This window comes from Indicator indicator, chromosome 24 (assembly GCF_027791375.1).
Source record: "Indicator indicator isolate 239-I01 chromosome 24, UM_Iind_1.1, whole genome shotgun sequence".
In the NCBI taxonomy this organism is placed as follows: Eukaryota; Metazoa; Chordata; class Aves; order Piciformes; family Indicatoridae; genus Indicator; species Indicator indicator.
Genome location: NC_072033.1, coordinates 4,793,586 through 4,806,201, shown reverse-complemented (window position 1 = coordinate 4,806,201; position 12,616 = coordinate 4,793,586).

Genomic DNA, 12,616 nt, shown 5'->3' with positions numbered 1-12,616 from the left:
GAGATGTTACTGACAGGAAAAAGCATGAGGTGAGAAGTGGAAAAGCCAGAAACTTACAACTACCTGAAGGGAGGCTGTAGCCAGGTGGGGGTTGGTCTCTTCTCCCAGGCAACCAGCAGCAGAACGAGGGGACACAGTCTCAAGTTGTGCCAGAGGAGGTATAGGCTGGGTATTAGGAGGAAGTTCTTCCCAGAGAGAGAGATTGCCCATTGGAATGGGCTGCCCAGGGAGGTGGTGGAGTTGCTGTCCCTGGAGATGGTCAAGAGAAGACTGGATGAGGCACTTAGTGCCATGAATTGGATAGGGCTGGGTTATAGGTTGGACTGGATGATCTTGGAGGTCTCTTCCAACCTGGTTGATTCTATGACCCTATGAAACTAATCGAAGTGAGAGACATTTGAGTCTGACAGTCAGCAATTTTAAAAAGCCCAGTGCAGGGATGAAGCACATTCCCTTTCCTCCCACAGAAGAGAGGCAAAGCTCAGCAAGTCTGTACCAAAGACACCATAAAGGCCATTTAATTTTCTTCTGTTTGCATGTACCTGGCATGGGATCCACCATCCTCCTTCCTACTTGTGGCGTTCTCAGCTGCTTGAATTGGTATGCCCTGCGGTTCACTTGACTCCCATTCTAAAAGCATAAGTATCTTACTTGGGAGAGCAGTGATAAGGATGTTAGCCATCTGAAGAAGAATTTGTGACCAGTACAAGCCAAAACAGCAGCCAAGGAGTCAAGTGAAGCAGTCAGGAGGCAGAAAGGAGATACCAATTTAAAACAGATGATGGCTGTAGGACTGATGTATCAATACTCTGAAATACTCATGGACCTCATTGTAGTCACTTTCATGGCTACACAAACCCCACACTGATGTATCCTTTCCAAGAGAGAAATGGGCAGGGAAGCTAAACCCCTTTGTGTGGTACAGCAGGAAAATGTTATACCAGAGGGACAATTTTTGTGAGACCCAAGTATCTGGTAACCCTGATCATTCTGAACAGGGAAGGGGTCACAAGACAGATGTTCAGCCTTTGGCACTTAGTACTGAGAGTGCAAGGTTCTCATCTGGGAGTTACCATATAATATTGGATTATGGTAATAGATGACATTGCATTGCTGATAGGGTTTTTTTTCTTAGGTTTCCATGTTCATTGCTTAACTCTCCATAGTTTGTATTATTTTCTTCTATCTAATCTATCATGTTTCTAAGGCAACTACCACTTTGGAATCCCCTTCCTGTAAGCAGTAATACATCTCTTAGACTGGACAGATTCACCAATTACCTGCTAGCACTGGTTCTTTCCCTCTCATTCTGTTGGGGAACCCAAAAATGATGCATTGTTGATGTCACGCTTTGCCAAAAGCTGAGCTTGTGGCTCTGGGAATTGCATGTATTAGGAAATCCATTTGTGCTCCCTTGCCTTACTGAATGGCATTTCCTTTTCCAACTCCAGAGCAAAAGTCTGCAGGTCACACCAGAGGAAGATAATTCATTATTTTACAGTTGACAAAGTTAAGGATGAGTAGGAAAAGAGCCGAAACAATGGAAATGCTGATCTCATCCTAAATCATGAATTAGATTTAATTCTCTGTTGGTGTTTGTTCATTGCTCACTAAACCTGAACTGTTCACACATCTAGTGGGAAATGTCAGTAAAAGTCAAACTGGAGAATAAGCAGAAGATGAACTCATGGTTGGAGCCAAGGCTGCTACATGCCCACAAGTCACATTCAGATGCAGTCATCCAGGACTTTCAACTTCCCTTGCAAAAGTTTGATCACACTTCAAAACACCCAGTAAATGTGTTCTCCTAGATGTGACTTACTAGGACCCACACTGTCATGGCCAGCTCAAGTTGATCTTTCCTCTGAAATTAAGAGCCTTTAATACTGGACTTAGTTTGCTTAATTCTGTACTTTAAAAGATTACAAAGGCAGACTTCTCCATGGGACAGACCCTGGGCCCACAATTACAGAAAGCCTAAACCTACTCATCAGAGTAAATTCTGCACCAGATGCCACTTGTGACAGCCAGAAAAAACTCAGGAAGGAAGGAAAGAGAAAAAAAGACAAAGGCTGTGAGATGGAAGAGAAACTCCCAACATGCCTAATATGTGAATGGGGGATGGGAAAAGAGAAGATGAAATAAAGGCCATGTCAAATGACTCTGTTTTCCCCTCTGTTTCCTTTGGAGAGAAGATTAGGTTACTACAGTTCAACAGGACTCAGTTTGCTTATTGCTTTGGGCATTAAGAACTTAATGTAAAAGTAATGAAGTTAAACCTGTGGCATAGATAATGGTCATTAGCAGCCTTCTTTCCCTGTCATAAACCTGACCCTTGTTAACTCCCATTTTATCTTTCTGTGCAGATGATTGTGAGTTGGGCAGGAAGTATTCTCTATTCTGGCCAATTTGGGGAAAAAAAAAAAAAAAGATCAGATTGTGAGTTTGCAGTAATGTTTCCTAAACTGACACCCCTCTGCCCCACACCACAGCCCAGGTTACAATACAAACAAAAGGGAAATACAAGGAGGAAAGAGCAGAATCAGAGCCCCTTAACAGAAAAAGTGTAACTTTTAGGAGTGATGAGAGCTTCAAGAAATCAGCTGGGATTGAAATCTCCTAAGCAGAGGATGTTAGGAAAAGGCAAGGATTAAAAAGTTTTAGCAAGAAACAAAGCCTATTCACTGCTTAACCCCCTTCATTTTGGTCCTCCACCTCCCAGATAATGGAGCTCTTTCCCCATTCATTAATTAAGCTCCTTTAGAGTTTATTGACTGAAGGCAAAATTGCCCTTCCAAACAAATACTCCATAGCTGTTTCTGTGCCACTGACAAAAGGAAGCATTTTACCCAGCTCTACCAAGGAATATCTCCCCTGGATGAGGGGCATTTGAAAAGACAAATATGACCAAATACAACCAACTTCCCTCATTCCTGGGTAGTTAGCCAAAATTAAAGTTTTCTTTCACAGGGACAAAAAAAAGAAGCATAAACATAGCCAAAAGGAATCATTTTTTTTATGGGTGCATGGGGGAAACTCTTATTATCACTTACATCTGATTTACAAGCAAAATGATGACTGCTAACTTTTAATGTGTTTGTCTAATAATAATACGTTTTTTTATCCCCAGGAATTATGGAGTGGCATGAAGAAAGTTAATTTAAGGTCACAAACTGAGGTGGCCATGCCATTGGTGATCTACAAATGGAAAAGGGCTAGATAGCAATGTTGGCTCTAAAGATAAAGGTATCAGTTTTGAGGTTTCATAGTCAAGTGAATCCAAACACAGCAAAAAGGCAGGAAGAGAGCTCTCGAGCCAATTGCAAAGCTGCATTACCTTCAAAGGAAGGATCATCTGGCCCTCAAACTGAAAATGATTCAGAATAACATCAGTCATCACAAGAGTTACACCTATATTTGAGTAACAAGGACTGGATTAGTCATCACCTGATGAGCAAACAAAAAAAATGAAGTTTTGGGTTTCAGTCCCAGAGAATTATCTGTTTTCCTGTAAATTCACTGGAAGGGAGGAAAACCACAGAATAAAATCTCAGCTTGGGGTAATTCAGTTTCATGTGCAGGACATTGCTGAATAGACAGATAAATCAGTCAAATTTTAAGGTGTAGAAGCCAGTATGACTGCTTGAATCATCTCCCAATCTCCTGTTCAGCTTCTCATCTACACTATTTATACAGACATATGTGATTTTGTTGCCAGCTGGTGATTTGGCAATAAAAGGAAATCTAAGCCTAACGTGCCTAGAAGATTTGTTTGGGAAAAAAAAAAAATCCAAGATAGGGAAAAAAAAAAAAAAAAAAAGACACAACAAACCAACACAACCAAAACAAAAACCAAAAATAACACCACCAAACTAAGTAGTACTTGTTTATAGAAGCATTACGGTACCTTTGATCCTTTCTTCTGTTCTGCTTCAATATGCTTGAGTAAAAAAGAAAATAGGCAGTAAATTTCCAGAGAGCAGCAGGGGGGCTCCTATGTTTGTGTTGCAGAGACAGACTGAAGCCTTTAATCAAGACAAACTCCTGTAGGGCAAATTTCCCAATCCAGCATTAGTGTGGTGGTGTTGCTAGGTGGATCCCCATACAACCAGTCCACAGTGCTTGTGACTTGTCAGGCCGATTTCTGTGGCAGGGCAGCCCTACAAAATCATTTGGGCATGAGACAAGGTGTGGAGACAAGAAGGTGGCACACAGGGAATAAAGATACAGGTTAACAAACACCTAACTACGTGGGGAAGTAGTGCAGGACACTTCCAAACAGCTGAGACACTGAACTAGCAGCACCAATGGAGAGATAGGACTGTTATAGAAAATACAGCATCCATAGGAAGAATGCTTCACATGCCCACAACCCTGAATAAAAACAGCAAGTCCTTTGACCTTTTCTATACATACAGAGCAGAGAGAAAAGTACCTGCTGCCCTTTAAACCCCAGTATTTGTTCTACCTCACATCAAAGCCTAGCTGCACGTGGACAGATTCTCCTGGAATATGAGCATACAATAAGCAAAAGGAGGAAAAAATACATTAAAGCTGTGGGGTCTATAGAAGCTTCAGACAAGGGATAATAATTAAAAAATGTTTTTACATGTGAAGTTGTTCTAATAATGACACTTAAAAATCAGATGTGCAAATGCATCCTTAAAGACTATGAGGACACCACCTTCATAATAGAGAATTTTGGGATTTGGAGTTAGTGTCTTCGCAGGAAAACCAATGAGTTTCCCAAACCTCGTCCAAATTGCATGAGGTACATAGTGTTACGCTGTGCCACAACCCAAATTATGTTGGGAAATATAAAACAGTATTCACATAAGAATATATTTTTTAAAATATAAGAATATTTCATGGGGTCATTACAGTAGAATCACAGAATCATTGAAGTTGGAAAAGACCTCAGAGATCATCAAATCTAACCAGCAAAGCCGTTTCAGCAAGGTCACTGTTTTCAAGCAGTGTAATGCATTCCTTTCAGACCAAACCTGTGTCCCTTCTCTCTAAACAGCTGTGCATATACTCCCTCAATTATGAATTCTCTGTGATCAGATAAATAGTTGCAATTAGAAACTCTTAACGAAAAGCAGTCAGAAAGGACTCCAGCCTGGCTAAGCATCGTTTGCTGCTGCAAGGATCCTGTGCATAACTGACAAAAAGTAAGCTAAGTTCTAAAACAGAAGTTAGAAATCATCACCAAACCCCTGAGTTATGGGAAATAAGCAGCTGTCCCCTAACCCAGCACCTAACATACTCAAGAGTCATGGAAGAGCACACAGAGAAACATACAGCACTGTGACTACTGCAGTAGGAAAGGGCTTAATTTAGCTGCCTCCTCCCATTGAAACACAGGAGATGATGTCAGGAAATCCCACAGCAGCCACCTCTGTCTCTGTGTGGATGTTTCCAAAGTCTTCTCCAGGGTTCCATGGTCCTGCTAGGTCGAGCCTTTGAATGCAGATGGTGTTCCATGGAGAGGTGGACTGATCTATGTTCTCTCAGTTAAGGGGCCACAGTGCAGAAGTGGCTGATTGCTTCCACTTTAGAGGGAGCAGGAATCTGGGGCCTTCTCCAGCTTTGTGAAGTCAAGGAAGCCATATACAATTTCCTAGTCATCTAAAGACCATAGGGGATGAAAGGTAATTCCCCCACCTGTATGGAGGAGCTTAAAGCCTGCTGTGACCTACTGTCAGCCAAATGTTCAGACTCCCTGCACTGTAGTGATTTCTGCAGTCTTTTCTATCTTTGAAACATGAGCAAGTTATTGTTGGCATACAAAGAGGCTGGCAAAGTGTCATGCCATGATTCAGCATATCAAGAAGCAAGATAGCATAATGAATCACTGTGCAAAAGGCTTGCACATCTTGGACTTCAGTCCATATTAAAGCACTGTGAATTGGAATGGAAATGGCTTTTTCATGGCAGATACTCATCTGCCAAAAAACGTTGCATAACTAAGTGTTTTACGAGCAGAAGATCCAGAGGCAGATAGAGGCACCAATGCTAGGACCTTGCCTACTGTGACACAGACATACAAGAGGATACTTTGGTTTGCCAGGAGGCAAAGAGTTACAGCTGTAACATCTGGCACAGAAGGTTTTGAAAGAGATTCATGACTTGGAAAGTGGAGAAAAGAAGCTCTGCATCTGATTTAAACTGTGCTGTGATTTGGAGATAATCCACCAGAGTCAATGGAGATAACCTGGCATAAAACCATCCCCAGTGCATGGAGAACCAAAGCCAAAGAGTGGCAATGTACAGAGCTGTAGTGTGCTGCTTTGTCCAGCTCATGAGAAAGTCTGTGATATCTCAGGGCTACTTCAGCTATTTCATAGAATCATAGATTGGCTTGGGTTGGGAGGTACCTTTCAAAGCTCATCTAGTCCAACCTCCCAGCGGTAAGCAGGGACATCTTTGGCCAGCTCAGGTTGCTCAGAGCCGTGTCCCACCTGACCTTGAATGTTTCCAAGGATGGAGCACCTACCACCTCTGTGGGTGGTAGGCATTTCCATCACACACCTGTCTTTTTGCCCATGAGCTTCTCCCTGAGTGCTCTGATGGGGTCAGACACCAGCATCCTAGAGCACATAAACACAGCACCCCATGAGGGACCATGCCTTTTGTCTATCATCACCCCTCCATCTGGCTTGGGAACAGCTCTCTAGTTTGCTAATTGGTTCTATTCTGAGCTGGTCACCATCTCAGATGAGCACACTCACCCTCTTTCCCAGCCTTTCCTCCTTTCTGGCACTCCTAGATGAAAGCCTCCAAAAGACTCTTCTTTTAAGACTGAACCATTCCCCAGCCCCCCTAATCATCCAGCTTTTAAAAACAAAACTCAGTAGGGTCTTTTTGGTGACAGAAATGATGACCTTAGAAAGGAAAACCAATTCCAGGATTTTTCAGCTTGCTATAGATTCATGGACAAAGAAATCTGAGAAATATAACTAAAGAAAAGCAAGTTCACCTATCCCATAAGGCTGTTCTACTGAGGGACACTTCTGAAGAGGGGTAGCACTGGGCTGTCTTTGCAATTATTTTTGAATTGATATTACAGAAACCCCAAGCAGCCCATCCTGTCCCAGTCTTGTGGACCAGACCTGTTCACACCAGCCATGCACCTCAGGACTGAGACCAGTGACTCCTTTTGCTGAAAAGCCACCAGGCTGTCATCAGATGCTAATAGTAACTGACCCTGGCCAGACTTGCCACAGTAGCCAAGAGAAACAGCTCTGCATGTTGCTAGCCATATTCTGCATCCTTCAGGCATCCAGTCCCCATCCTCTACTTCTTTTAGTTTCAATGCCCTGTTTAACTTCTGTTTGCCCTGCCTGTGCTCCCTCTTTGCTTCAGCTTCCTCCTTGCCCAAAGAGCTGTTTTGTCAACACGTTCCACACCATATTTTCCTTTTATGTCTGCTGACTGCCTCAGATGCTACTAATCCTATCTAATAAAGATGGGAGATGCCAGCAGCAAGGGATGAAGGTCTCACTGTTAGAAACCATGTGAATAGGTTAAACTTTCCCTCTGCACACCTCAAGTGATGGGAACCTAGAAGTGAGGCAGCAGTTAAGGACCTCAGCCACTTGTATTGGCAAACATGTCTTTCATAAACATGCAATTGAGTTTTAATAATATGCTTAATGAATGGTAATTAAAAACAAATTGCAATTAAACCATTATTTGATGAGGTTTAACAGTGATGTGATAGATATGTATCTATCACCAAGTTCAACTTCAATAAATATTTTCTTAATAACAAGCTGGCATTTAATTAGTTGGGGAAAAATGTTGCTGTTAAACCTAAATTAAATTAAAATATACTTAGGGCACTTACCCACTTAATAGTATGTGTTAATGAAAAAAAATATTTAAAAGGCTTGTTCTTTAATTTTGTTTTGTTTTGTTCTTTTTTTTAAAGGGTAATGGTTACAAGGATTAAATAAAAGGAATTTAATTGCTTGTAGTGTATGAAAGCATCACCCTTCACTGATTTAAGTTTCTTACCCCACAATATCTGCACTATAACACATGTGAATGAACAAAAAAACCTGGAGAGAATCTGAAGTTTAAGATTAAACAAAGGTGACAGTTTACAAAGTCATACTCAGAATTCCCACTGCACCTTTCTCACTAACTTTTCCATGTTACTTTATGATCCCATTATCATAAATATTTGAGCATCTACCAAACAACAAAAAAAAAAATTCAAATAGAAATAAAATGTTTTCTTTCTTCCTGCAGATGCAAGGTTTTAATATTTCATGGGTCTTTATTTGTTTAGTGGGAGAGGGCAGGAGAAGTTTAGTATTTGGAGCTTAGCATATGTCAACTATTTTGTTTGAAACTGAGGTTTGTGAGATCTTTATTTCTCATAAAAGATATTTCAGTAGCTTAAGCCCTGATCCTACCTGTCTGCTGTGCTCCCAGGACTCCTTGTAGTAGCTGATACTTTAATTGCTCCGGCATTTATCATGACTTGGACTGAATTCAAATAAAACATTTTATAGTGAAAAAAAAAGGCTTTTAGAAGAGCACAAAATTATTGCAGAAAACATGGATTCTTAAAACATTGACTACTGTTGATCAACTGGTTGGAACTGGGAAGGATTCATTTGGATAGAACCTGTGGAAACACGAAATAAAATCTAAATAAATATTTTATAATTCCCTTTTTACACCATTATTTACTGGGTATTTGAAGAGAAGAACTTGGGAAAACCCCAAACCAAAATGTTTTCCTCACAGATAGGACCAGGAGTCCTTTCTTCTGTGCCTTCACAGGACCTGCCACAAGGGGTCTGGCTCAGGAGAAGGACCTGCCAGTAGGTCAGATTTACAATATAAAATGCAAACGTTTCCCCCAGGCAAAAAAAAAAAAAAAAAAAAAAAAAAAAAAAAAAACAAAAAAAAAAAAAAAAAAAAAGGATTTTTCAGTGTTTCATTCTACAGAAATTTGTACATAATGACATTGCTGTACAGCAACCTGTGTCACATACACAGGTATGTTTATTATCGACAGTATGCAACTCACCTATCTGCAGTCAGAAACAAGCTTGCGAGAAAACGTGGCACAACATCAAACATAAGTGAAGAAGAAAAACACACTGGGACAACATTTGCCATGAGTTCACTGTGGCTTCCTCTTCTTCTTTAAGAGTGGAAAAGACTAAATATTAAAGACACACTTTTAGCTCTCAGCTCTGTTCCTCTTGAAGACAACATCAGGAACAGGAGATGATAATCATAAACCTGGTCTCCCTGGATAGCTTCCCACTTAATCCCACCAGCAGCTGCTTGGCTGAAGCCTCTTTTTTCCTTACATATCACAAAACAGACTAGAATGAGGACTACTAGTTTTAAATTTCAGTATTTTCTGTGGGACTTAAACTGCCAATCTTGGTTTAAAGTGATTGATCCAGCATTGCACAGTACTGTTTGAGAAAGCCAAAGAGCCAGACATAGGAAATAGGTAACAGATAAGCAATGTGGGAACGAGTTACCAAATATAGCACATAAAATCATGCCATATAAACAGAGCAATAGCATACACACCCAGCCAACCCCTGATTGATCCTGAAAGCAGGCATATAGCAGTTGCAGGATGTGAAAGATGTTTTCCTGGCATATTCCAGCTTCAGATATGATGTGGATAACACTTAGCAATAAATAATGCTCCTATGATTCCAGTTTTCAAGCATTTCACAATCCACTGCTAAATGTGACATCCTGGATGAAACAAATGACTTGATTAAGGACTTATTAACATTGAAACAGAACTGGCTTCATGAATTATGACAGGTCCTACTGTATATGTCACACTGCATCAGAGCTGAAAGCAAAGATATCGTCCTTCCTTCAGAAAAAAGCAAGTATTTAGTGAAGGAGATAACCACTCCACAGCAGCAGGCACAGCAAGAGCCTGGTTCCAGCAGGAAGAACAGAAATTCACAGCCAGTTTTGCAGTTTGGTGTCACCTAGAGCACAGTGGTGGCTGTTGTATATCTTATCTCACTCCTACTTGGATGGAACAAAACCCATTTAACTTGAATAAAATATCTGGGCATCCTACAAAATTCATACCCTGTTGTGCTTTGAAGAAGCCTCTGCTTTCTCCAGTTAAGTTACTTTCTTAGAGGTCAGAAGGACCCAATAGGGACCTTGGAAAGATGATTTATGATATGGATTATTGGATAACACTGGTAATGGCCCAGTATTGCACCCAGTTTTGATGCCAAAAGGCCACCTGCAATACCACCCACAGCTCTGTATCACCTTGTCCACAGCCCCAGTCACAGAGAAACTGCAACTTTGCCCTCTGAAAAGGCTGGGGGGAATCAAAAGCCAGTACTTGCTGCATTAACTGTGATGGTCCAGATGAAACTGGAAGTCTTTGAGATTCATCTTGCTAATCACTTGAAGGCTTTCAAAATTTCCACTTCAGTTGGAAGAAATTGTTAAAAAAAAGGAAACACAGAATCAGAAGCTCTGAAAAATAATTTGGTTAAAGTTGGCTAGATTGTGCCAAGCTTGCAGTCATCCTTGCCAGAAGAGGTAATGCTCTTAAAAAGGAGAGAGCAAACTGAGGCAAACAAAGATCTAAACAGCCAGGAACCACTCCTCCTTCCTTGAGTATTTCCCACCAAAAATGGCAGAGAGCTGCTGATTAAAGAAAGACAGTGCTTTAACACTCTCAGCTTGTGGCTAGCAGTCTGGCATCTCTGGTGATGCTCAGCTCAGGATGAGACAAACAGAAGGCCCATGCCAAGTTGTTTTGCAGTCAGTGGCCTGTTGCCAGTGTGTCATTTTTCACAGAAAGGACACAATACCAAGCAATCTGGCTGAGGATGAATAAAAATGTCATCTGTGTTCACTCCACTGCAGGGGCTCATGGAGTATTGTTCTCTTCACATGCAACAGAATTCCAGGTGATCCCACAGATGCAGCAAAGGATGCTTCTCAGGGACCTATTGGTCAGTATTTCAACCTTGACAAGGAACTCACATTAAACTATTACATTTTATAGCAGTGATTAAAGAGAGTTCATTTCTTTCACAAGTTGGAAATGGTTTATTTTTTGCCTACTGAAAATTTGTCTCCTTTCACCCAGTAAAGAAGCACAAGAATTAGACAATGAGACAGCATGGGAAAGAGACATGCTAAGCAGAAATAGCAAGCCATCAGATTTGCACATTGCTGGAGATGAAAAAGAAAAGATGATTGAGAAAAGGCTGACAAGATTTATCTGCCATCTGCAAAAAAGAAAGGGGCAAACAGAAATAAACACATGCATGAGAAGGCAGGAGGAATGAAGGGTGGTTTATTATCATGGGGGACCCTTCACTGGCTGAACTCTAAAGACTTTACTGATGCAGAGATGTGGGTTTGAAACAGAGCATATGTAATTTTTTTCTTCAGAAACCGTGACTGAGACAGCCTCATCTTGGGCCTCAACCCAGGGAAAGCATACAAGAGGTACCCAAGGAGCCAAAGAATCATAGTTGACTTTTTATGTGTTTCCCTAGAGAGGCATCTCCATGTTTGACTGTTCATTTGCACACCATCTTACACATGCTGCTAGGGCATAAAGTTGAAACAGTCAGTTGTGCAAAGTCAAGATTTATTACTTTTATTTTTTTCCTGGTTAGATTGAATTCAAGGTGCTAAGAACTTCCTGAGATTCCTAAAGACAGTAATGGATGTTGGAGTTATGGAGTAACATGCACAAAATCCCAGATAAATGGGCTGTACCAGTTGCTGCTACTGGGAAAGAGGGGCAGGAAGCTGGAGAAACAGTGAAGCTCCCTTTGCCACCTCAGTGTGTTCCTGCCAACAGGTACTGATACGATCGGATTGTAAACGGAACCCTCAAGCTGAGATTTTCATGCTTGGACAGAGATGACAAAGAGCTTACAACAAGTCTCTGTGAACATCTGTAAATATCAGAGCAGAAGACAAGCTGGGAACTGAGGAGAGTGTGCATTCCTCACCTGCTGTGCAGGGAACAGAGGTGCTGGATATTTAATGTTGGGAGGGGTTTTTTCTCATTTCCCATGGGAAGCTTCTCCATCCTCACTGGTGAGCTAACAGGCTCTGACAGGCAACTCCTCGAGCAATAAATGAATTTATTGAAAAAAAAAAAACAATTAAGAGAATCCCATAGAAGACCTCTGTGTTTTCAAAGCTGAAGAACTACCCAAAGAATAACAACAAACACTACTACATCCCTTTTCTCCCATCTCTCAAACCAGGATCTACTCTCCATAAACAATCTTCGAACATGGTTTGGTAACAAAAAAAATCATCAGGAGAGATTCCACCACTTGCCTTAGCTCCAGAGGCCATGTGAATGGGAGCTGCAGGGAAGACATCCCAGCCATAACTATATTCAACATCAGCTTGCTCCATGACCTGAAGATTCACTTGTCTCCAACCTGTGAGATGAAGGCCACAGCTTAGAATCATAGAATCACTGGAAAAATCCTCTATGATCATCAAGTCCAGCTGTCAACCCACCACTACCATGCAACTAAATCATGTCCTGAAGCACCACAGCTACACCTTTTTCTAAATACCTCCAGGGACTCTGACTCCACCACTC